The 24553-nt window shown below is 43.9% G+C and overlaps 1 long non-coding RNA gene across 2 annotated transcripts in view; it reads right to left on the bottom strand.

The window, feature by feature from the left end:
• Positions 1 to 546: 546 nt before the first annotated feature.
• LOC131424973 (uncharacterized) overlaps positions 547 to 24553 on the bottom strand; it is a 35177-nt gene continuing 11170 nt past the window's right edge. The window contains exons 2-4 of one of the 2 annotated variants that reach the window (XR_009228692.1): positions 10567 to 10736; positions 8243 to 8390; positions 547 to 1853 (exon numbers count right to left, since the gene is read on the bottom strand). This is a non-coding gene — a long non-coding RNA (uncharacterized LOC131424973). Of the gene's footprint in view, positions 1854 to 2193; positions 3262 to 8242; positions 8391 to 10566; positions 10737 to 24553 lie in introns of those variants that run through there. The other variant, XR_009228693.1, reaches the window with a different exon arrangement.

Raw genomic sequence — 24553 nt, 5'->3', positions numbered from 1 at the left:
AACAAGCTGGGCATAGCTAGGGGAATTCTAGCAAACCAGCTCATAGTCTGCTTCTGAAGTTGGCTGACCTGGCATATGGTCTCTGAAAGGAAGAGTTGCCTGTTCCTAAATTGTCCAAAGATATAGACAGCTCAGGAGGCCCCCAAAACTTAGAAAGCAAAATGGAGATTGACAACAGGCATGATTGGCACAATCACACCATGGTACCGTTGGAAAAGCAGCACACCTGAAGTCACATGTTCCCTTTCCTAATTCAGATGCTGTCACTCCTGAGGAGGCGATCTAGGGACAGCTCCTGTTCTGTTTAGAGCCTTGACCCCTTTCACAAGAAACAGGAAGGCTGAACTGGATGATCCCCAGGACAACGTCCCCCGACACTCTCCATGGCCGGTGCCCCGGCTCTTTCAAGGGCAATGCCAATGGACAGCCTTACATGGGATCTGGGGCGAGCCCATCCGGTAATGCTTGGGTTTTGTTTGTTTAGGTGAAAATAATTAAATTAATTATCTTTTACACAATAGCCAGCAAGCAATTTTTTGAGTGAGGTGAGTAAGGGAATTAGGAGACTAACCCCGATGGACAAGGGAGATAGAAGGCGGGCGTGGGTCTCTCCAGTGGATGAAGAACACCCACCCACCTCTGTGCCAGGTGGTGGCTGACAACATGGATTTCTGAAGATTTGGCTCGTTGATCTTAGGAACCGATTACAGATTGTCAGGAATTTTTTAATAAGGCAGATAATTGGGCTAGATGCATTTAGAGCATCCACTGAATGATGAGTACGTCTCCATTTTCAGAGTACTAAAGAAATATACTTAACTTTTAATTTAATTATCCAGATTAGAGGGAAGGTCACTGCCTTATTCTACAAATGAGCAAGTAGAAACTCAAAGTAGCCAAGAAAATAGCTTAAAATTACTGATTTCCAACAAAGCCAGGACTAGAATCCAGGCTTCTTGATTATAATTCCTGTACTTTGAGATGTGTGTAATTGAATGATATTATACATATATTTAGTGAAATATTTTCAGAGCCCAGGTTTCTTTCATATCAACAGGTTTCTATTAACCAGAAGAGTTCTTTTGTGTGAACTTACAAGAACAAAGGAGTTCAGCATTCCCGTTCCAGGGTACCTTGGGTGGGATTGTACCCCATCCGGGAACCCTCTGGACATTCAGTATACAGCCTGCAGAGCTGTGTCAGCCTTGAGACTGAACAATCACTTTTTGATCATTTGAGAATGTAGTGAATTTTACCCTTTTTGACGAAATAGCAAGAGGAAAAAACATAATAAATATTACGCGTGCTCCGCTTTTTGCTTTCCAATGTGCTGAGCTATTTCATAATACTCTGGTTGCTCTAAAGAGCAATCTTAGGAGATGTCAGGACAGCGATTGATTGGGAGTTGAAGATTCAGAGAGACATTATGAGCATCCCATCTTCTCACAGTCAATAATCGGAGGAAGTGGATCTCCATCTGAGAACTTCCAAAGCCAAGCGCAATCACGTTCTTACCTACTCACCAGAGAAACATAAGCCTACTGGTTTTATTATTGCTGTTGTTTTTCTTGCTTGAATTCTTACAATTTCTGGAACAAGACTTTAAAGAGTGAGTTCTCAGAAGGAAGTTATCAGGGGTGAAGTTCAGCTGTGATCTACAGGTTTCATTTTTCCAAGGAGTCTTTGTTCTCCAACTGGGGTGAGCCAGTCCATCTCTCCTCCACATGGGGAACTACTGTCTGCAGGAAAGGAGGTGAGACCCAGCCGCACACTCCACCTTATCAATGTGAGGATGTGGACCTGTCCAAATGCAGAGAAAATGACGATGCTCCTTATGAAACACATGTGTGTCACTGAAAAACAAAAGCATCTTCATCAAGAGTTGCTCAGTTTTTGGAACACAATGAAAGACTTTGAAAAGTCATAATAATTTCACCAACATAAACTGTTACATTTAAGAAACAAAACTCCCCCACACTCTGTATTGTGTTTATAATGCCACATAAACATTGGCCAAGAGCCCATTTTTTTTACTTTTGAGTTCTTTGTGTTGGTGTCCTGGGAAGAAGGAGGGACATATGCGGTGCTGTAGCCTTCTTCAGTGTAGGACAGGATAATCTGCATTTCAGCACAGAAAACATGGGAGGAGACATTCTGCTTCGAGCAGAGAACTTTTATGTGGAGTTTCCGCTAGCTCACGGAGAACCTTGCCACACTTTTCAATTGCTGACCACACTTTTCAATTGTGTTTGGAAGTGTTTACATTTGAAATGTGTCAATAAGCTTGTGGTCAACCTGTAAATCTTATTCAAACCTGTTGGCCTAAACTCAGTGGCTCCAGTTGTAACACTGCCCTCTGCCCAGGGCATCTGTCTGGGCTCCAAGTCCTACACCTGGTTGCAGTGTGCAGGGCTCCTGGGGGTGCAAGGAACTCTCTCTGTCTCTGGGAGGAGCCCCTTGGAGCAGGCATGTGGGAAGCCCTCACGTTCTCTGGGCCTCCCATCACCCTAGGCCTGAATGTTTCATCCTCTCAGCTCTGCACCCCATGTCCAGGGACCTGAGTGCCCTGCCAGCTGTTATTGGGAATCCCACGAACCGCAAAGAGGAATTTGGAGAAGACATCATGGCCACTTGGAGAAACAGACCCTGAGGATCATGGGAAAAAAATATGAGAGAGAACAGCTACAGACTTCTTTCAGATGCAAAGCCAGACATTTATTGGTTAAAAAAAAAAGAAGTTTATATAGAACTGTTAAAAACAGTTAAAATAATTTCTACCAGCCAAACTCATGTTAGGCAGAATATTTGCTCCTTTTTCTCTGAAAGCATTGATAATCACTCTTCTTATGACTAGGACCTCAATCTGAGAGCAGAGATGATGACTGTATGTTTTCTTTGGCCTTTTGTGGGAAGGAAACAGCAGGCCTCCTTTGCTCCTCCTCAGTCTCTAGGGCCAAAGTCTTCCTGATGTCCCCAAAGGACTTGGACTGACATGCTTTAACAAGACGGCGATAACACTTCAATGTATTAATAATCTTTAAGAATGGTGATAAGTGCATTCAAGAGCATGGGAGATTATGTTCTTTACAATTGAAAATTTGAAGCCTGTGTACTCCTCCTTTTAGTTATGTGGAGAAAGCTTTCCATTGTGAAGAGAAATTCAAAAGGTGCATTTTCCATCCACCTTGCTGGGACCAGCTGTTTAAATCCGCCCTCGGGGCATCCACTGCAGTCCACGGGCCCTTTCAAGGCATCTGCAATCTGTTGAGAAATACCTGAATTATTTTTGAAAATTGATCTGTCAATATAAGTATATAAATAGCAGGCACTCTCTTTGACTGTTGGCTTCATCCTTCTAGTGATGGTATATTGATCAGAATAAGCTGCTCAGTTACAAAGTAACTGTGTTCCCAGGATCAAACCTTATTGTTTGGGAAATAGACAGGCAAGGCTCTCGCATTGACAAAGTACAAGGTTACATATGGTATTTGTTGATGGTGATTTTCTGAAGAGAATTAACCCAGAACAATTTGATAAAGTGAATTCGTACATAACGTGCATAGTTAACCATAACATTATGGCTGAGGGGAACAGGTTTGGAATTAGATCACCTGGGCTCAGATCCTGGCCCTGGCATTTCTGATCTGTGTGCTGCTTGGAAAGAGTGCGGAGAGCCTCCATTTTGCCACTGAAGGCTAGAAGCTGCCGTGGGCTTATTATGGAAATTCATGAAGATTAAATGTGTGAAATTCCCAGCGAAGCTTCAGCCATCAGAGAATGTTAGCTAAGACAGTTTCCCGTGACTTAGAAGAATAAAGTCTGACATGCTAAAGCCACTCAAGAAAATTCACAAGAATTCACTCCTCCTGGATGATACCCAAACCTCTGATTTGTAAAAGCACATGTTGATGAAAAAAGAAGGAAAAAAGCCCTGATTTTACAATTTGAGATCTTGAACAAATTGTTCATCCTCTCTGATTCTCTGTAGAAAGGAAGAAGATGATGTCTCTTTCACACTTGTGGAATAAGGACAAATGAACACTGTATGCAAATTGCCCTCTACCATGCCTTCAAGGAATGCAGAAGGTACTCATAATCAGGAGTCTCCTCATCCTCTTTTCCTGTCCTCAGACTCAGATGGCACATTGTTTTAATTCGTCTAAATTGAAGATGGGAACAACATTTTGCAGTGAAGTTTTAGGTCAAGGCCATCGGTTCCTAAATCTAGTGCAAGGAGCCCTCCTTTGTGGAGAGATTAGACGGATTTCCATCACAATGTAGCCTCAAGCTTCATTGGTGGAGAAGTCCATCCTTCAGAGGAACTTGGGCTTTGTGCTCAAGTTCCTGTCTTGTGGCCAGCGGTGCTCTTCGTTGATTGGAAGGACACTGACTCTCCCATTTCACATTCACGGGCTTGCCAGATGGTGGCTGGGAGAAAGTTGGCGAGTCTGAGTCATCTTCCCCAGACTCCAAACCTGTCTAGAGAAACTGTCGCCACCCCCTCCCCTATTTTATTGGAAATGCCTGAAGGTGTAAGCTGTCACTGAGTAAGTTTCTCACCCAGAGAATCCAGTCTCTCTTACTCTTGATTCACACTGTTCTCAGGAAGCCAACTGACAATTTCTAGTCAAATTAAGTGGACCAATCAGGGATTTTAGTTTGCCCACTGTTTTGCTAGATTTTAATAAGGTAAGGTGGTGACTAATGTGTTCCAGTTTCAGTCTGGGACAAGATAACCCTTCCCAGAAAGCTGGTTCACTTTTTTCAAAGACAAAATTGTGTTATAGAGTTGAAAGATCAGTTAGGGATTTCCACTCTGGTCGGAAGTCTGGTAAATGTATGCTAATTTTCAAATACAGGATTGACTTGGACTTCCCTAGTGCAAGGAGATTCTGTTTTGAAGTCAATGGAAAATGATTTCCTCCCTAGTTAAAAAATAATGCATTCACTTATCTTAAAAGTGAAAGAGTCAGAAACTAGACTTCCTTTTAAACTTGAACCTGTCAGGCCACAGGAACTTCCTTAGCAAAATGTCTTTTTTTATTGCATATAACATACAATAAATCCTTAGCGTTTTGACCAAACCAGACCTAGCATTAATGTTGTAATGTTGAATGCCATGATATTTCTGTTCAGACTTCTCAGAAAATTTACATCTCCTGGGAAAGTATTTGAACAAATTCTCCACTCTATTTCCAGGATGTTACTCCTCAAAAAAGTTCAATGGCAAAGGTCTGGCTTTCAGACTGCCTTAGTAATCTAGCTTTACAATGAGCCTGAATGCCTTCAAGGACATGTGCTAAGGACATGTTCTGAGTTACTTAAGCATTTCTATTGTGGACACCTGCTATACAGAATTAGACAGCACATAGTGGTATGCAGTCTTGGGGTGTGGACTATTTGCTTCTTCACAAAGTTTGCCATAACAGTCTTCATCATTACGAGAAATTGGTTTTCATTTATTTGCCTTGATTTTGCTTTTCTCAATGCAGCTGTTCAGATTCAGCTTGAGCTGTGCTTGCAGGCTCTCCCTGTGTGCCGAGCACTGTGATTAGCCTTTCATCTGTCAACTCATTTCATCTTTGCAGGGATGGTTGAGGCACACGGTCCTGTGTCTGGAGCTTCAGAGGTTGGAATGACTTGCCAAGCTCACTTAACTCTGTGGCCCCGCAGTCACTTAGAAAACTAGCACAGCCAGGGTTTGAACTCAGCTCTTTCCAAGTTCCCCCTAGATCTACTTTGTCAAAATTGTATTGGATACAATGTCATCCAACTGAAAAAAATAACCCCAAAATTCTGTGATCAAAGTAATTCGAGAAGTATGGAATGAAATAAAGTTAACTGGTTTCTTAAATATAAAATTAAAAAAAAATACAACAACTTTATGGATATATAATTCACATATTCCACACTTCACTTGTTTAAAATTAACAATTCCATGGTTCTTAGTACATACAAGGAGTTGTGCAATGACCACCCAAATCAATTTTAGATCAATTTAATAAAATAAAAACAGAAACTCCGTAATATAAAACTGTCTTTGAACCAAGAATGAGGTTTCATATGAGCCAAGAAGTGCCTGTGGCTGGATTATGTCCCAAATGTTTTCTCAGTTAAATCCTTTCTATAAGGAACCACACTCAGAAGACTCAACAAATGTTGGGAATGTTGCTGTGTCGTATTTCAAGCTTGCCATTGTGTGCAGTGTGCAATTTTCTGAGCTTCTTACAGCATGTCAGAGTATCAGGGCTCCTTTAGGTTTGCTGCACATCCCCACTGTTGAAGTCATTGAGGCATAGCAGAGGAGACCTGGCCCATGCCCATGACACCATCAGAAGCCCACAGAGGTGAGAGCATGCTGAGTTTATCTGAAGCAGTTCCGCTGATCCAGGAACATCACCAGGATCTTAAGAGCATGAATTTGGAAACGTGCTATGAGGTGAGCCTCAGAATCCATCTTCCAAGGACCTAGGTTCCAAGAGTCACAAAGGGACTTTATGTGTTTCATTTGGAGTTTCTCTACTAGAACTTCATAAGCATCAAAGCTCTAGAAAACAATAAACACCTGCCCTTGTTTTTGACTATGTATTTGAAGAAAAAAAAGTTATTTATTTAAGTGAATTCAGTACAAACCCAGCTAACAAGGGATCCAGAGAAGGGAAATTACACAAATGCACACAAAAAGCAGTTTCTAGATACAAAATTGTACCAATATCCATTGAAGTGAAGCAAAACTTCCTGAGTCTTCGAGGTCCTGCACTTTCCACAAACAAATTTACCATTGGGCTGGTTCATGCAGATTTACCAATGTAATGGGAAGCGGAAGTCACAGCGTGCAGAGAGGGCGCAATGGGCAATCCCTTCAGCATTCATCCGTTAACTGTTGTTAACAGCCAAGCAACAATGTGAGCAAAGAAGGTGAAGAATGACTAATCTCCTCCCTTTGGGTTATTGCATTCACTCTGAAGATGTCACTGCAATTGCACTTGTTTCTAGTCTGCTGAGGTGGCTAGAAAAATTGATATGCTGCTGAAGTTTCTTCCACACCAAGGGCATATCAAGTCTGTTTTCTGTAGAGCATGTGCATGAGCAATGGGCAGTTCTTTTGTCATGATCGCTGTTGAAATACAATCCTACTCCCTGTCAATCTTCTGCAGCTGTGGGCTCACTCTCAGCCTCTTTCCCTTCCATCAATCATCTCGATACCATGTAGGATCATATCCCTGGCTATCCTAGGAAATGTGGCCACTGTCTGTGTGAGATGACTGCCAGTTCAGCTTTTGTCTTTATCATATGTCAACTTTGAGGATACATAGTTACACATAAACACCCATAGAGCCACATACAAATGCATCCCAAGGTGTGTATCTTAATGTATATGACATATGTTAACACATGTTAATGCCTACTCAAGTGACCTCATTTATCCATTATCCACAGTGAGCTGTGGTGTTGGTACAGAATACTAGACTTGACCTGGCCATACTATAACAATGAGATATTTGATTTTGGGTAAAAAACTTAATTCTCTAGGAGGTCAGTTCTTCATTTGGATGCTGAAAATTCCTCACTCATACCTCCACAGCACATCCTTTCAGTGACTTCATTCACTGAGAACAATTTTGCAAATTGTGGCAAACAATATATTTTTTTTAATCTTAGTCATTGATTGATTGATTCAGCAAAAGTACACTGTGACTCTCCCAAGAACACTGGGCAAGGTCTAAAGGGCCCAAAATTAGATCATCTCTGTGATTTTGCAAGGACTTCATATTTGCACACAATGAAGCACGAGTTCCTTGATGGCCTCTCGGTACCATTCATCACATCCTTTTTCTTAGAACCTATAATGAAACCAGAGTCAAGGTGCTTTCTTTCCTCTTTCCATTTCTTCCTTCTCAACTGCTTTGGCCACCTGAGTCCTCCATACAATCTCTAAGTGTGGCATTCTTGAGGTCTTGGTCTTAAGCCACTTGACTTATTTTCTCCAGCACAATCTTATCTGTTGACTTTAAATTTCATCTCTGAGTAAGGACCTCCAAAAAGTATATCCCTGGGCTTAGGTACACTTGCTTAGATTCAAGATGGTTAGTATAACTTACAGGCGTTCACCCTATTTCCATAGTGCAAACCAGGACTTGACTTGCTTTTCAGCAATCCGTTCCCACCCTCTTTCCTCATCCAAGAATTGCCTCCATTCAAGGGGCCTAGCTGACCAAAGCCTGGCCACAGTCACTCATACCTCCACAGCACATCCTTCCAAAGATTCCCCCATCTCCGACTGCCACCATCGCATCCGAAGCTACCAGCATCACGCACCCACGGGAACTGTGGCAATGAGTTTCTAGTTGGTCGGCTAGAGTCCTCTTTCCCAAAAGAAACTGTTCTTTCTTGAAAACAAAACAAAACAAACAAACCTCAATAACTTGTGTTTGCATTGGGCAGAACCAGAAAACAAGAAATCTTTAGGGTGGTATTTCAGGCTAAGAAGACCCCATGACCTTCTCCTATTACCAGTCACTTCCAGTGTCACCCTCTTCCTGACTTTAGTCACTTTAACCGCTTTGGGGTCCTCAGAAGGCAACTGATCTCCCGCCTCAGGCTCTTGCCCTTGCCTCAAATGGCCTTGATGCCTTTTTCAAACCCATATATCCCTGGGCTTAGGTACAGTTGCTTAGATTCAAGATGGTTAGTATGACTTACAGACGTTCAACCTATTTCCTCATAGAGCCACATATAAATACGTCTTCATTTGGCCACGAACACACACGCCTCTGAGACCCACTGAATGTCACATCTTTATAAATAAGCTTGCCCTGACTCATCTGTCAAAAGTGGAACCCCTGGTTTTTCTTTCTCACGGGGCCTGCACTTTCCTTCATGCCATATATAATGATTGTAGATATGTATTTATATGTACGTATTTTCTATTCATTTTTCCCACTTGAGAATACATTCCATGAAAGATAACACTGGGCTATTTATATTCCTGAATACCCAGCCCCTAGGACAATTTCTGGAGTATACTACAGATATAGAAAATATTTATAGAATGAATGAATTAAAGAATGAAAAGTATTTTCATCTCCTAAGTAATTGACACTTGCCATTGAAATGAAAGTTTTAGTTAAAATATTTTGGATGATAATTTTTATTAATTATGTACTTGAGTTCTTACAGCAAAGATATATAATTTTCTTGATTTTATAGGTAATTGATGAACAAAGTATTAAAAAATTCATTCATACAGACAAGGCTTACATTTAAGGTCTAAAACCAAGTGGACTAGCATACATTACGAAAACTTGGCTTTATCACAGTTAATTAGAACATAACTCAGGGGTTTTCGTTTGACTAGAAATTCAAAGTGAGCCAACAGTAGAATATGGCTCACAGACATTAATATAGACAAAAGCTGTATTAGTAAAACTATAGATGCCAAAAGAAGATAGGTAAAAGTTCAACATTGCTCCGAACCCCAAATGCCTATTCATTTAAGGGTACCAACATTGAAAGGCCATGTTCAAAGGCTACAGGGCATCAGAGGAAGAAGACTGAAGGTAGAGAGGTCATCTCATTGTCCTTCTGAGTTTCTCCAGCCATCTCTGGATAATGGTGGACCCCTGGCAATATTTCTCCCTTGCATTGGTCCATAATCTCTTATTGGTCACTGGTTTCCAAATCTATGTTACTTTTTTAGACTCTCCCCAAGCTCCAGAAGCTCGAATGCGGAACATCTCTCCCTGGTTATCTTGTAGTATTTCAAGCTTAGGGCATAGGAGTGCTTCTCCCTAATACAGCACCCCTTCATTTCAGTAACATCCACTGGTCCCTGCACTGAAACCTGAAATTATTTCTGTCTTCATCTACGTGTGTTGCTAGAGCAAAACACCATTGACTGGGTAGTATATAAACAATTCAGATCTACATCCCTAGTTCTTGAAGTTGGGAAGTCTGATATCAAGGTGACAGCCAGTTGGGTGTCTGGTGAGGGCCAGGTCTCTGCTTCCAAAATGGGGCCTTGAGTAGCATCTTGACAAGGCTGAAGGGAGAAAGACCAAACAGAGTCCTACATCATTCCCTCGAGTTCTTTCCTAAGGCACTAATCCTGTCCATAGGGGTGGTTCACTCATGGCCTCATTGCCTCCTAAAGCCTTAGTTCTTACTGCCATTGCCTTGGATTAAATTCCAACATAAATTTTGGAGAGGACCGCTTCAACTCCTTAGCAGTATCACAGCCCTTTTCCCACAGCCTGCAAACCTACTAAGGTGATGCCCTGTTTTTCACTTTGGTCAAGAGCACCTGTCTTCAATGGCACATTCTCTCATCCAACTACCAACTGCTAAGAATTAGGAAAACCCAGGATTAAATTGCTGGGATTTTCTAGCAAATAACAATCTGAATGTGCATGGGGCTTGCTTGGTCCACCTATGGATGCGTAGGATGGCTTTGAACAGTTGATCTAGGATGTTCCTTCTCTACTGCGCTGTGGCTCTATTAGACCAAGCGGTTCCCACCACCATGCTTGCTAATGCTGCCTCCTCCTATGGTAAAGTCCTTTCTACCTGCACCGATTCTCTTTGCCTGGAGGATGGCCACTTCTCCTATAGCTCTCATCCAAGGCCTTTTTCTCCAAGGAAGTCTGGGCTGCACTTCTTCATCTGTGGCTGCCGAGCTGTCTTAGCCCACAGCTGTTACGACATATGTTAAGCTGTGCTGTGATGATTTGCATAACCTGGATGAGTCAAAAACACCAAGAGTTTTCATTAACGTAGAATCTAAATGTCATGAATAAGTACTGCATTAGCTGGGGAAATTCCAAGGCCCCCCCCCAATATCCCTGAGTATACTGAGGAAGTGGGGGAGGGTTCCTGTCTTCCTTGTCCCATTCCATTCTGAACTTGTACTTTGGATTATTAATTTCTAAGTCCCAAACATCACATTACCTCATCACTGAACTTACCCCCACAATGGTGGCTATTATATGTGTTAGTCAGGTTTTGTTGTTGTTATTATTGTGACTAAAATACCTGAAAGGAATAATGTAGAGAAGGAAAAGTTTATTTGGGGCTCATGGTTTTAGTCCATGGACAGCTGACTCAAGGGCTCTGGCCCTGAAATGAGAGAGACATCATGGCAGAAGGGCATTGGAGAGGGAAGCAGCTCAGCTCATTGGAACTTGGAAGCAGGCAGAGAGCAAAATACATTATTTTCAAGACACACCTTCAGAGTGACCCACTTCCTCCAGCCATGCCCCACCTGCCTGTAGTCACCATCCAGTAATCCATTCAAACTTTAATGCATCAAACTGATAAATCCAGTAGATCACGTTATGGCTTTTATAATCTAATCATTTCACCTCCTGACAGTTCTGCATTAACACATGAACTTTTGGGGGAGATACCTCACATCCAAACCGTAACCATATATTTAAGTCACAGTTTTCCCACCCATGAAAGGAGAAGTAAAGGGATGTGTTCTTGATTGTCAGGAGTTTTAAGTGAGTCACATAGAAAAAGCTCCACCCACGGAGGTTGCTCCTGTTGTCACCATCAACATAATGAACAGGTGAAAGTTGTTTTTTTTTTTTTTTTTAAATAGACTTTATTTTTTCCTTTAGTTTTTGGCTCACAACAAAGTTGAGTGGAAGGTCCAGATTTTCCATGTCCACCCTGCCCCACCGATGTGTGCCTCCCTCATTATCAGTGTCTGTCCTCAGAGTGGTACCCTTGTTACTCTCAATGAACCCAATTGACACGTCATCATCACCCAGAGTGTAGATTCACATCACAGCTCACTCCTGGTGTTGCACACTCTACAGGTCCAGACAAATTCATCGCCACATGTGCCCACCATAACGAAATAGTTCCAGTGACCCTGAAGTCCTTTGAGCCCTGCCCATCCATCCTCACTGAGTTGCTTAGCACCTCGCTTTTGCAGAGGCTGGCTTTGAACCTGTGATCCTCCTGCCTCAGCCTCCTGTGCTGCTGAGATTACGGCATGTGCCACCACACCCGTCCTCCTTCTGCTTCTTATTGCAGAGTTTTGTCATTTTTTTTTCTTCTGCAGGAATCCCCACACCTTGAGGACTGAAGTTAGGATCTATTCATCTAATGAGACCACTGCTCTTGCACAGAAGATCTTCATTAAACGTTCAATTACTGAAACAGGAGAAGGCTTTCTCTTTTCTGCCTTCCAGTGTCCTCAGTGTGTCTTGGAGAGCGTCCTCAGTGTGTCTTGGTAAGCAGCTATCGGGGACATACTCCCTTGTGTTTATATGTGTGCATGTGTCTGTGTGTATATGTACTTGTGCATGTTACAAATAGCAACAATAGCTATGTGTATTCGGGACACTACCTGTACATTATCTCATGTATTATGAAAACACTCTTAAGTTGTGTATAGTTATAATTATTGCTATTATTATTCTTACTATCTTCATTTTACGAATGAGAAAACTGAGGCTCAGAGCACTTAGGTAATTTGATTAATTTTAAAATAATTAGGAATGGGAATGTAGCTCAGAATGTGTGAGGCCCTGGGTTCAATCCCTAAAACCACACACACACACACACACACACACACAAAATCATTAATTAGCACAATCAGGAATTATATCAAGATAACTCAACTGTGAAGCCTGTGGTTTAACTATTACACTGTACAGATCAAGGTATGTGTTAGTTTTATCACAGAGAAGGGTTACTGAAGAAAATCAGCAGTCCAATGCTTCTAAAGACAGAAATGGGAGAGTCTTTTAGATCATATCTAATACAGAATAAGTTAATTAAAAAAACAAAACTCTAGTGAAAACTTAAAATCTTCTCAGGAAACTAATCATTACTCCCAATCATTTCGTGGAAAAAAAAAAAAATCAGTGAATGAAACTCCGTACCCAGTCTCAGGAGAAAGAAGAATATTGCTCAAAAATGTCATTTTGTCATCTCTTCACTTTGACACTTGGAACTGCACTGACATTTTGATTTACAATGGAGTAAGCAAAGGTAACCACAAATCCCAGTTTAGCAGCTCATTTCCTAAAACAGCAGCTCTATGCTCGTGTTTCTCTGATCTGGGTGGGCTTAGCCAACGGGTCAACTTCTAAAATCTGAATGGCAGTAAGCAAGCGATAAGGCAGGTCAGTAATTCCTGATAATGTGTCTTGGAAATTAACTAAAATAAACGATCAAAGAGAAAAGAAAAGGAGAAAAGTCTCAAAACCCCCAAGCTCAACATGGAGGCCAACCTTGATTTTGAGCTCTAGACCGTAAAGGGGCTGCTGGGAGGAAAGCACCCTTGAATTTCTTTGTGGAAGAGGCCTAACGGGTCTTGGAGATCACGGAAGACTCCACATGCCCTGTTTTTCCCAAGATGCAGTATGGTGCCCACTGCAGGCACTGCCGGGGAATCTCATTTGGCCATGAACTACCCCTGTAGCCTGTGCAGTGATTTCTTTGAGTTTAAACATCTTGCAGGATTACATGGGACAACATGCTGTGAATAAGGTCATTGTCCTGTTTGAGCACATGGGTAAAAAAGCTGAGGTCCCCATGTTCAGCACTCTGTGGCCTCTTCGCCACAATCTAAAATTTATGTTCTCTTCTAGTCACTGGTCGAATTAAAGAGAACGTTCCCACAAAGGGCCTTCACTGGGCCCCAACTGGACTTCCTTCTCTCCCCAGGTAACATCATTCCCTTTGACCCTGGGGGTCAACCCAATCCTTTCACTATCCCCCTCCACTGAAACGGTCCTCTTCAACTTCAGAAAAACAAAACCACCATTCTCACACTTCAAAGAATGTAAGGGTCGGTCATTTATTTCACAAAACAAATGAAAGCCATCACCTCCATTTCCTGCATTATATCATACAAGTCTTTCTCCCACCTTTAACCACTTAATCGGGTGGCCTTTCCCTTCTGGAACAGGCCAGACTCCCCACCGTCTCTCCTTCTCCCCGAGCTAATTTCTATGACCTTTGGGTCCTCCATGATCAAGTCCCCCAGGACCCACACCCCTCTGCTTGGCATCATGCCCTGATTACCATGGTGCCTTGCTTCATGTCTCTTCCATTAGACAGGAGGAGCCATGGTGTGGGGATTCTCTGCCTCAGCTCATCAGGGTAGTGACTAAGGCTGTCCGTGGACATTATGTCCCTCTACCTTCTGGGCGAAGATGAGGTTGCACATCATTGCCCCTGTCGCTTAGAAGAGGCCATGTGACTTCCTGTAGTCAATGCCAGGTAAGTGATAAAGAAGTGTGGTAGCAGGTGTCACATAGGTAGGGCACAATTCATAGGTTTTCTTTCATTTACCGTTGTCTATTTCTCATCCTCCATTCTGACTCCAGAATCTGATCACTACAAGAGCTGTCAGTACACTACGGAAGAAGCCCCCTTACCCCTACAGTGGCACCGTGGCTGTGGTCTCAGGGGCACAAGAGAGGTCCACTAAACAACAGCAAGCTCACTCAGCAGGAAGCAACCTCAGAGCTCTAGGGACAGAGGAGGATAAGAGGGAATCCTTCCTCTAATGAGGCTCTGAGTTGATTTTTAGAAGATATTTATGGGAAAGCCAAGAAAAGCCAAGAGACAGAGTGAAGTGGGTATATGAGAAAAAGAATGACATGGGATTTGAAAAAAGAAGAGAAATGTCAACCTGATCAGTACTGTGTCTCCTGATGGTGTTACTAATCCAAATGTGGAGAAGAATCACCCTGTTATGCTTTAGACATGAGGTGTCCCTCCAAAAGCTCCTGTGTGAGACAATACGAGAATGTTCAGAAGTGAAATGACTGAATTACGAGAACCTTAACTTGATCGGTGGATCGATCCACTGATTTGGGTTAACTGGGTGTAACTGTAGGCAGTTACGGCGTGACTGCAGGAAGTAGGTGAATGAGGGCCTGTCTTGGGGATTCATATGTTGTCCTTGGAGAGTGGAGCTCTCTGCTTTCTGGTGGCCACGTTCTGAGCTGCTTTCCTGTGCCACACCCTTCCACCAGGATGTTCAGGCTCACCGCAGGTCCAGAGAAGTGGAGGTGGCTGACCATGGACTGCACTTCTGAAATCATGAGCCAGAATAAAGTCTTCCTCCTCTACATTCTTCTTATAGGGTCTTTTGATGATGGAAATGAAAAAGCTGACTCAAACATACCCTTTCTGCCCAGAGCCACGTTTCCAAGGTGGCACAGTGACCATCAGCGAGCACAGTAAGTCCATGATCACAAGTTTCAAGAAAACAAATGACTGAAAAATCTATGAAATGCACATTGTCTCTGGGGAAATTTATGAAAAAAAAAAAAAGTTGCTGGCTCAACATATCAGGCTGGAGAGCTGTTGTGAGAATACATAGACCCCGGAAGGAATAAAGAGCAGGTCATCACGTCAGATCTAATATGCATGGTGGGGAGTGTGGGAAGGAAAAAAATACAGAAAAAAATGACTGCCGCTGAAAGGTTTAGCAGATTAGAAATAGAGGGTTGTTTTTTGTTTTTTTTAAAAAAAGCTTTTGAGCAGAGCTTGAAAGCAAAATGTTGTAAGCAATCATTTCAAAGAGCCAGCAAAAGGTACAACTTCCACAAAGGTTGTGTGTCCCAACACAAACTTTTGCCCACCTCTGGGGTCCATCCCAATACCCAGGAAAATGGACTTTAGAAGGGGAGAAAACCCCAAACAGGTTCATTTGGAATTATCCATAAAGCAAAAATGTTCTGTACGGTACCTGTCTCTCCGGGACACCCACATGCAGGGTTGCTCATGGTCTATCTACCCCTACCTCACTATGTCCCCTCCTGGGGACTTCTTGATCCAGACCCCACAGTGTTTTGGGTTTTTTTTTCCAGCTCCTCATATTCCCATTCCCTGTCTTAGAGTCGCCCCTGGGGTTCCCTCTGCTGAGAAGGCTGCACCCACCCACCTCCCTCTGCACCAGCAGTCCTGCCGGGGGTTTGTTCAGAAATGTCTGGAGACATTTTGGTATGTCGCAGGCAAGAGGAAATGATATATCTACCTAGTAGCTAGGGCCAGGGATGCTGCCCAACATTTTGCAAGGCCCAGAAGGACCAACGCCCACGGTAAGAAATGCTTGGGCCTCAAATGTCAAGGGTAACAAGGTCAGGACACTCTGCTCTAGATATCTTCTAACAATCAATCTTTGGGGTTTCCACATAATGGTCACTTCTCCTAGAAAGCCTTCTTTGGTCTCCCTGATTAGATTAGGAAGATATTTTTTGCAAGTGACCTCGTGATTCTACTTTTTAGTGATTATCACAGTGGCGATCAATGAATGTTCTGGTGAGGCATGTACGTAACCCAGTTAAAGGAGTAGCTTCAAGGACATTCAGAAAGAAGCTCTTGCTGATAACAAATAGGAAAAATAAGGTCCAGAGGACAGTGAGAGCAATTTATTGTTTTCTTTATTCAGTGGCCATTCTCAGTAAATTTTCCCATTCTGTTTTCTCTCCCTTCTCTTCCCTAAGAGTCATCCAGACTGCTCCTTTTACTTAGCCCAGTTCCACCATGAAGTTTCTTAAAAGCAAGGTCTAAATTGGCCATTTCAGCTTACCTCTGGACTGCGTGTCCTTCAGGGTCCTGCAAACTGCTTTTAGAAACGTTTTTTTGTTAACGGTCACCTCTCATGGATAACTTGACCAGGTTCACCCATCCACCAAAGTCCTACTTCAGTAGGGATGAGCACAGAGAGGACAACTCTGTGAGGTGTCCAAACAACTAACTTCTGTCTGCGTGCTTGTCGGGATACGGCGGATGGAGGAAGCCAAGGGGGAGAAGAGGCCACCGACCTGGGCCTCAGCACACAGCTGCACCTGCTGCTCGTCCTGCATTCAACCTCTCCAGACCCTGCTTCCTCGCCTGTCCCCCATCACCTCTGCTGCTAGCTGATCGTCTCAGTCCACTTGGGCTGCCATAACAAAATACCATAGTCGGGGGGGCTTACAAACATAAATTTATTTCTTATAAATCTGGAGGCTGGAAAGTCCCAGACTGTTGTGCTGGTAGATGTGGAGTGTGAGGAGGACTCATCTCCAGGTTCATAGATGATTGGCCTTTTGCTCTGTCCTCACATGATGGAAACAGTGGATGAATGGATAAAAAATAATGTGGCATATATACACAATGGAATTTTACTCAGCAATAAAAGAGAATAAAATCAAGGCATTTGCAGGTAAATGGATGGCGTTGGAGAAGATAATGCTAAGTGAAGTTAGCCAATCCCAAAAAAACACATGCTGAATGTTTTCTCTGATATAAGGAGGCAGATTCATAGTGGGGTAGGGAGAGGGAGCATGGGAGGAATAGATGAACTCTAGATAGGGCAGAGGGGTGGGAGGGGAAGGGAGGGGGCAGGGGGTTAGTAATGATGGTGGAATGTGATGCACATCATTATCCAAAGTACATGTATGAAGGCACGAATTGGTGTCAACATACTTTATATACAGAGAAATGAAAAACTGTGCTGTATACATGTAATAAGAATTGTAATGCATTCCGCTGTCATTTATTTTTTTAAAAAATCAATTTAAAAAAAAGAAAAGGTGGGGTTCACTCTGTAGTCCTTTCAGGAAGCTATTCAATCTCTTTTCTAAGGTTCCATCTCTAAAACCCCCATACTAACTTATCACTTCCCCAAATGCTCACATTCAAAACTCTTGAAATGGGAACTAGAATTCAACATTTGAGTTTATGAGGGACACGGACATCAATCCAGGGCACTTATTTGGGGCCTTATCCTTTCCTATGTTCTGTATCTTAGATAAACTTTATCTATGCTCCAGGGCACAATGGCTACTCCATCCAGCACCTGGTGTCATATGCTGTCAAAAAGTTTTCTGGTGTTTCTTCCTAGGCAACTGTAAGGTCTTGGAGTTAGGGACAGCCGTCTCGATTACTGTTGCATTTGGAACTTATGCCTTTAGTTCCTAGTAGGAGCACAATGATCATTCTTCCATTTTGAAAGGGCAAATATTTATTAGTAAGATTCACCCTATTTTACAACAGAGAAGAATAATTTTACCCAAGTATATCCCAGTGAAACCCAGGTGCATTTTGAGAAATCATTCAGTTGTGAGTCTCTCTAAGACAAGGGTCTAAGTATAAACCTAGAACCCATTCCATTTTTTGAACTGACAGTCACAAAACTGGAAAAACAGTTGACTAACAAAGATATGGAAAAATACTTTACCTCATGAGTAAGCAAATGAGTACAATGATGCGGCAATTAAATAAGACCTCTACTTTTTTCTTGAAGAAAAGGAGAATCTCTATGCTGGTAGGAGTGTAGGCCCTTCTCATTCATGTTCAAAGTGAAAATTGCTAAAATTCAGAAGTAAGTAGCAAGACCCTAGAAAACAATCGATATCAACAAAAAAAATCCGTGTGTGTGAGTTTCAGAATTCAGAAGTGCTGTGTCGCTTCTCCATGTCTTCCCTTCCTACACCCCTTCCCGTTCCCCTTATAGTTGGCCTGACCAGGAGCCCAAAAGGTGGCCTAGCTGAGCTGGTGATAGCAAGAAACCTCAGGACAAAATGCAATCCAGACTGTAAACCAAGGAGACAGGAACAAGGCGAAGTCAGTGGCTGCTGCAGGACTCGTGGGCGTGGTTGGCCCTTAGAAAGCGGTAAAGAAACCATTGGGGGTTGAAGTTCATTAAATACATAATTAGAGTCTAGTTTCTTGAAAAGTCCTAGGGGGAGATTAGACATGAATTTTTTTTCCCTTTATACTTTTTGGTTGTGTGTTTTGTTTCAGTATTCTAATCCTCCCAAATTTATCTTTTAAAAGCCAACATGAAGACCATTATTATTTTTTTTAATCATCTTTCTTTACTCTTTAAAAATTGCTGGAAGCTATTCCGATATATTTCTTTTCCAAGATTTTACACAATTATTGCTAGACGCTCTTCATCTCTGAGGCTCTTGATTCAATCTTGAAAAGGTATTTATGGAGCACCTACTGTGTACCAGGCCCTGTCGTAGGCACTAGGCATGTCAACATCAATGTGATCCATCCTTGTCCAGTGGAGCTCAGGGCCCATCAGGAGAGACAAATAGTGGTGAAATGGAGATCCGTCAGAAGTGCCTTTCACACCAAGTTCTACAACGTCACAGGGGAGGAAGCAAGGTATCCCTCCCTGTCCAAATCACGTGTACGAAAAAAAGGAGCTTGAGTTTAGCCTTGAAAAATGGCAGAGCACCGGGAAACACGTGATGCTTTGGACAAGTGTCCTCTGCCAGGCCCCATGCGTTGAAGGCTGGATTCCAGAATGTTCTATTGGGAGGTGGTAGAGCCTTTAAGAGGTGGGGTCTAGAGGAAGAGCGTGGGTCACTGGGGTAGGCCCCTGAAGACAGCAATGGGACCCTGGTCCCTCTTTGTCACTTCCTGGCTTGAAGTCAGGGCTTTCGCTCTGCCCTGGGCTCCCAGGATGGAGGCCGCCTCATCCCAGGCCTGAAGGCAGCAGTGGTACCCACGGATCAAGGCCTGGGGCCTCGAAACCATGAGCCCAAAGAAGGCTTCCCCCTCTAGTTCATCTGGGGAATTAGTCACAGTAACTAAACCCTGACAAATACAAACATGGAAAAGGCAAGTGGGTGCCACCCCACACAGCAGGGCGTACAGAGACCTGGAGAAGGGCCACGGAGAACCCCAAGAGCCTCACCAGCCGCGAATGCACGGGGCTCAGAGGGACTGGCCGGGGCAAGGGTGGCGCTGGGAGCCTGAGGTGAAATTGGTGACCGCCATCCCCCTCCCTGGTGTAATAGGGGTCACGGGGAATGGGAAGAAGCTCCACTGTGTCCAGCTGAGATCCCTCAGGCAGCAGAGACACGGGGGCAGAGCACTCAGTCCAGGACACATTGTGGAGCTCGAGAAGAAACGGGTGGGCTTGCCCGGGGCTGGCCGAGCGGGGACAGAGGCTGTTTCTACAGAAGCCTCAGGTTCCAGCACCGGCCACGAGGCTCAGGGCACCTGTGCGGGACCTTATCTCACTTCACACTTGACATCTGCACACCTTTCCCCCCGGCTGCATGAAGAGGTGTAGAACTGAAGCAAGGAGACCTTGGCTTCAGAAATTAAAGCATCAGAATGCAAAGACCTAAAGGCAAAGAGACTTCCTGATTTGGGGAAGAAGTGCAGCCTGGTGGACTTCCGACGGGTAAATTGACTCCTACGGCTGATTTTTTTTTAAGGAAATAAAATTATTTTATTTATCTTATAAATTGAGTAATACGATTACGATTACATATATCTATCATGTATAACACGATGTTTCAAAATCTGCACACGTGGTCGGATACATGATTTCAGTTAATTAACATATGCATTGCCTCACAGCTATTTTTGTGGTAAGGGCATTTAGAATCTCTTAGCAGTTTTCAAGAAAACAATAAATTTTTATTAATGATGATGATCATGTTTTACATTACAGCTCTTGAATAATTTCATTTATTTCACTGAAATTTTCTATTATTTAGCCAAAGTCTCTCTAGCCTCCTGGAACCACAATCTTCCTCTGTAAGTCTGACTCTCTGATATTCTTCGTAGAAGAAGGGTCATGTGGTATTTGTCTCTCCGTGCCTGGCAGGTTTGATTTAATGTAATGCCTTCCAATTCCATCCTCATTGTCACAAAGGACAATATTTCATTTTTTATGGCTGAATAGTATTCCGCTGGGTAAATACACCTCATTTTCTTTATCCACTCATCCACTGATGGACACTTGGGCTGTTTCTGTGTTTTGGCTACTGTGATTAGCACTGCCATGGACGTGGGGTGTGGATGTCTCTCTGACATGCCAGTTTCGATTCCTTTGGATCAGTAGCTATGTTTATTTCTTTGAGGAATTTCGTGGCTGATTCTATGTGAGAAGGTGACTATCAAGTCAGGGTTTACCTACTGCCCCTAGAGAAATGTCTCCAGCGGAGTGACTGGGGACAGTGACAGAGCAGCCATAGGAGTGGGGACGCCAGCCTTGGTCCCTGGGACTCTGACTCCTGCCCCTGCCCAGCACTGTACCATGTCCAGCACGCTGTCCACACTGCCCAAGCCACTCTCCCCATCCACAAAATGGGCACGTCGATCAGGGGTTGGTGACGAAGGCACAAATGTCCAGCCCTTGCAAAGTGCTCGTCCACCTGGTGTGTAGTCCACAGCAAAGGTGCAGGTGGAAGGAACCCACAGCTGTCATCGTCCTTGACACTCTGAGAACTGATGGGTACTTTTTGTTTGTCTTTGTAGCACTGGGCTCAATGTCAGCCCAGGGCTCTAGAGCTGAGCTACGACCCCGGCCCTTTTTATTTTTATTTTGAGACAGTGTCTCACTTAGTTGCTCAGCCTGGCCTCAAACTTGTGACCCTCCTGCCTCAGTCTAACCAGGAGCTCTGACTCTAGGTAGCTGCCACCAGGCCTGGTGGAGGAGTACAGTTTTAATAGCTCTGATAACTGCCGCTGGTCTTTCAATTCACTGGATTAACAATGATCCTATGAGTGGAAGAAGGCAAAGACATTTATGCCCACTTTTGCATAATAAGGGGGTAGGTTCAGAGAGGCTAAACATAGATCTCAAAGGTTGCACAGCAAGTAAGAAGTAAACATAAGGATAGATTTCATGCCTTCAGATTAGATTTTATGTGCTTTGTAATTTTCACCCATCCTTCATTCCTTTTTTCCTTTTGCCAGTATTTATTGAGTTTTGATGATGAGCCAATCCCTATGGTAGATATAATAATCCACTTCCTAAGAATGGAGGCTTAAATCTTTCTCAGTTCTGCCCTTTGCTTCTTTGCCTCATCCCTTTTAGGACAGGGAATGTGGTCTATTCAACTCTCAGTGGAAACTCGTAAGAGCATGGCACAAAGTAAGTGCTTATTAAACAACTGGTAAATGGAATCTTTGATGAAGGATTAATTCTAATGCAATATGGTCCACGGTAACTGTCTTGACAATTATGGATATTAAGCAGAAGGAGGGTCCTCTCTATTTCACAAAATCGGAGATGTACAATAATGCCTAGGCTTTGAAGTCAAATATGCCACTGTTAAATCCTATCTCTGTGTGACTGGGCAGCTCTCTCAACCGCTCTGCACTTTAGTGCCTTTATTTGGAAAATGAAGCCTATTGGGACTTATTTTGAGGATTGAAAGCACCCAGCTTTGTATATTGACACCTAGGAGGTGCCCAGTCAATGGAAGTGATGATGACTTCTGCAAGTCTACAGCAGAGTCCAGAGGGGGTTTACCAGTACCAGCACCCTAGGATGCAGCGGCCATCACCCCAACCAGAAGTGTGGCCGGAAAATGCCACGGGATCCAGCCACACTCTGAACACAGGGTTGTTTCTTAGACTGAGAGCGCTTTGCAGGCCTTCCCACTATAGTGGGAGCGAGGAGCAGGTCCTGACCTCAGGGAGCTCCTGCTGCCCCGCTGAGTCATGCTGACTAGCCTAGAACAACTTGTGCCTGGATTGTTAAAGTGCAGAGGTCTGCAGGCGCCAGGAGAGCAGAGTCCTGGCTTTTTATCCCCTTGCTATGAAGGCCAGAAGCACACACATAGAACAGAAATGTAAACACACTCCCAAAGCCTCTATTTGCTCTCCTTGGCCCATGCTTCCTGCCCACCCCCAGGCTCCCACCTCCCACCCCTTCAAAGACCACAAATGCAAATGAGGGAGAGCGGCAGCAGTTCCTGATCCCAAGAGGAGTTTGCGCTTGAATCCCAGGAGATTTTAGCTCATTTGCAGCCTTTTTTTTTCTGTAAGAACATAGACAACAATTTGTTCTCTGCATGGTTTCGGTAAAGTATGGAAATGTCAGTACAATAACGGAACCCAGAAATATGAAAGATCTAAAAGCTAGAAGTTCAATCAATAGAGACTGGAACAGTCCTCAGGATCAATAATAGGAAATCAATGAAGTCAAATTGTGACACACTCATGTTGGAATAGGAGCAGCCCCGGAAACTGTTGGTTTTAGTGGATCAGGACATGTCTACAGTAAAATATGTAAGGACAAAGGCTAGAAAACTACACAGCGCATCCTTTCAGTTACTAAATGGAATCAATAGACCTCAAAGCCTGCAGTGGGTTCTGTAAGGGATTCTAATAATTATTTTCCTTTACTCACATTTGTACGGTAATGCTCAAAATGACTCAGATTTAAACATGGTTTTTAAATGTGGTAGCACAGCTGATGTTCTGGGACCTCTGGAGTCATTAGAAAAATCCGCTCAGCGCTCAGGTAATAAGCTCTTACCCTTCACGGAGTTCTGGCCATCCACGTCGACATGCCCTGCCCAAAGCCTGGCATACGCATGCGACCACAGTGGCCCAGGGCTGTCTCCATTGCTGAATTTCTGGAGAACCATGTCAGGCGAGTCAGGAAGGGAGAGCACAAATACCGGCCCTGCCACTAAACGGCGGTGGCCCTGGACTAGCTTCCTGTCCCTCTGTGTTCTTCAGTGGTTTCATTTGTAAGCTGAAGGAAAATCATTCCTCCACTCGTTTGTTGGTTCACTTAGTCAAGAAGGCGTTCTCCAGAGGAACAAGTTCTTCCCAGGGAACTTACGTTCCGGTGGGGAAGGGGACAGCTGAGGAAGGGGACAGGTATGTCAGATAGTCCCAGGGGGCTGTGGAGGAAGAGAGGCAGGGAGAGGAGGGAGCGTTGAGGTCTCTGGAGGGGGTTGCAGCGGGTCCCTAAGTGAAGGCAGAGGAAGCCCGCAGTTGCTCCCCAGGGCGGTGGGTGCCCCCCAGGGCGGTGGGTGCCCCAGGCAGGGGCAGCAGCCCATGCAGAGGGTGCAGAGGTGGGAAGCCAGGGACTGGCCAGGGAGAGAGAGCCAGGGAGGGCAAAGGAAATGCAAGCTGTTGCTTTTCCACTGCAGTTTAACCAGGGTGCATGGAGGGCTGCTCTCAGGCTCCAAACACACTTGGGTTCTGAAGTCCAAGGCCCTCACATGGGGAGTGCGTTTACAGAAACTCTTTGAAGGCTCTTTGAAGGGCCGCTGAGCAACTATTAGCTGATCCCACTTAACAAACAGTGACACAGTCACCAGGCATGTTTGTGCCCAAGCAGGTGATGATTTTCTCTCCGCTGGCTCCAGTCAAGGACTCTCTGCTTCCAGATTCCAGGCTCCAGGTGACGTTGGGCACAGGGGGTCAGGTGAGGAGTGGAACAGGTCACGGGCCGGGCAGGTGACAGGATCTGCTCTCAGCTGGCGTTTCTAGGAGCCTGCGAGTCAGCCACACAGCTTGAAGGCTGCAGACGGAGCCGGACGATTCATCCATTTCCAAACCCTTGGGAAAGGCATCCATTGTTGGCTTCTTTGCAATGTCTTTTCCTCACCCCCACAGAGATAGCTATAGCTCAGGAAGAGGAACAGGGATGAAGGTAAGGGGCAGAGAAGAAGCCATTACTGTCATCCATGATGAGAAGCCTTATCGTTTATTGTGCACTAATACTTGCATTTCCAAGCAGAGGTTATTAATTAGTGAAATAACAAGGTGATTTGCATTCATCCCCATTCAGAAAAGAATCAAAACTATTTCAACC

Source organism: Marmota monax, unplaced genomic scaffold (assembly GCF_021218885.2).
Source record: "Marmota monax isolate L192 unplaced genomic scaffold, Marmota_monax_Labrador192_F-V1.1 WCK01_AAM20220418_F8-fsc00003, whole genome shotgun sequence".
Taxonomy (NCBI): Eukaryota; Metazoa; Chordata; class Mammalia; order Rodentia; family Sciuridae; genus Marmota; species Marmota monax.
Note: the sequence above shows the minus strand (reverse complement) of the source record. Positions and strands in the feature narration are given on the sequence as shown.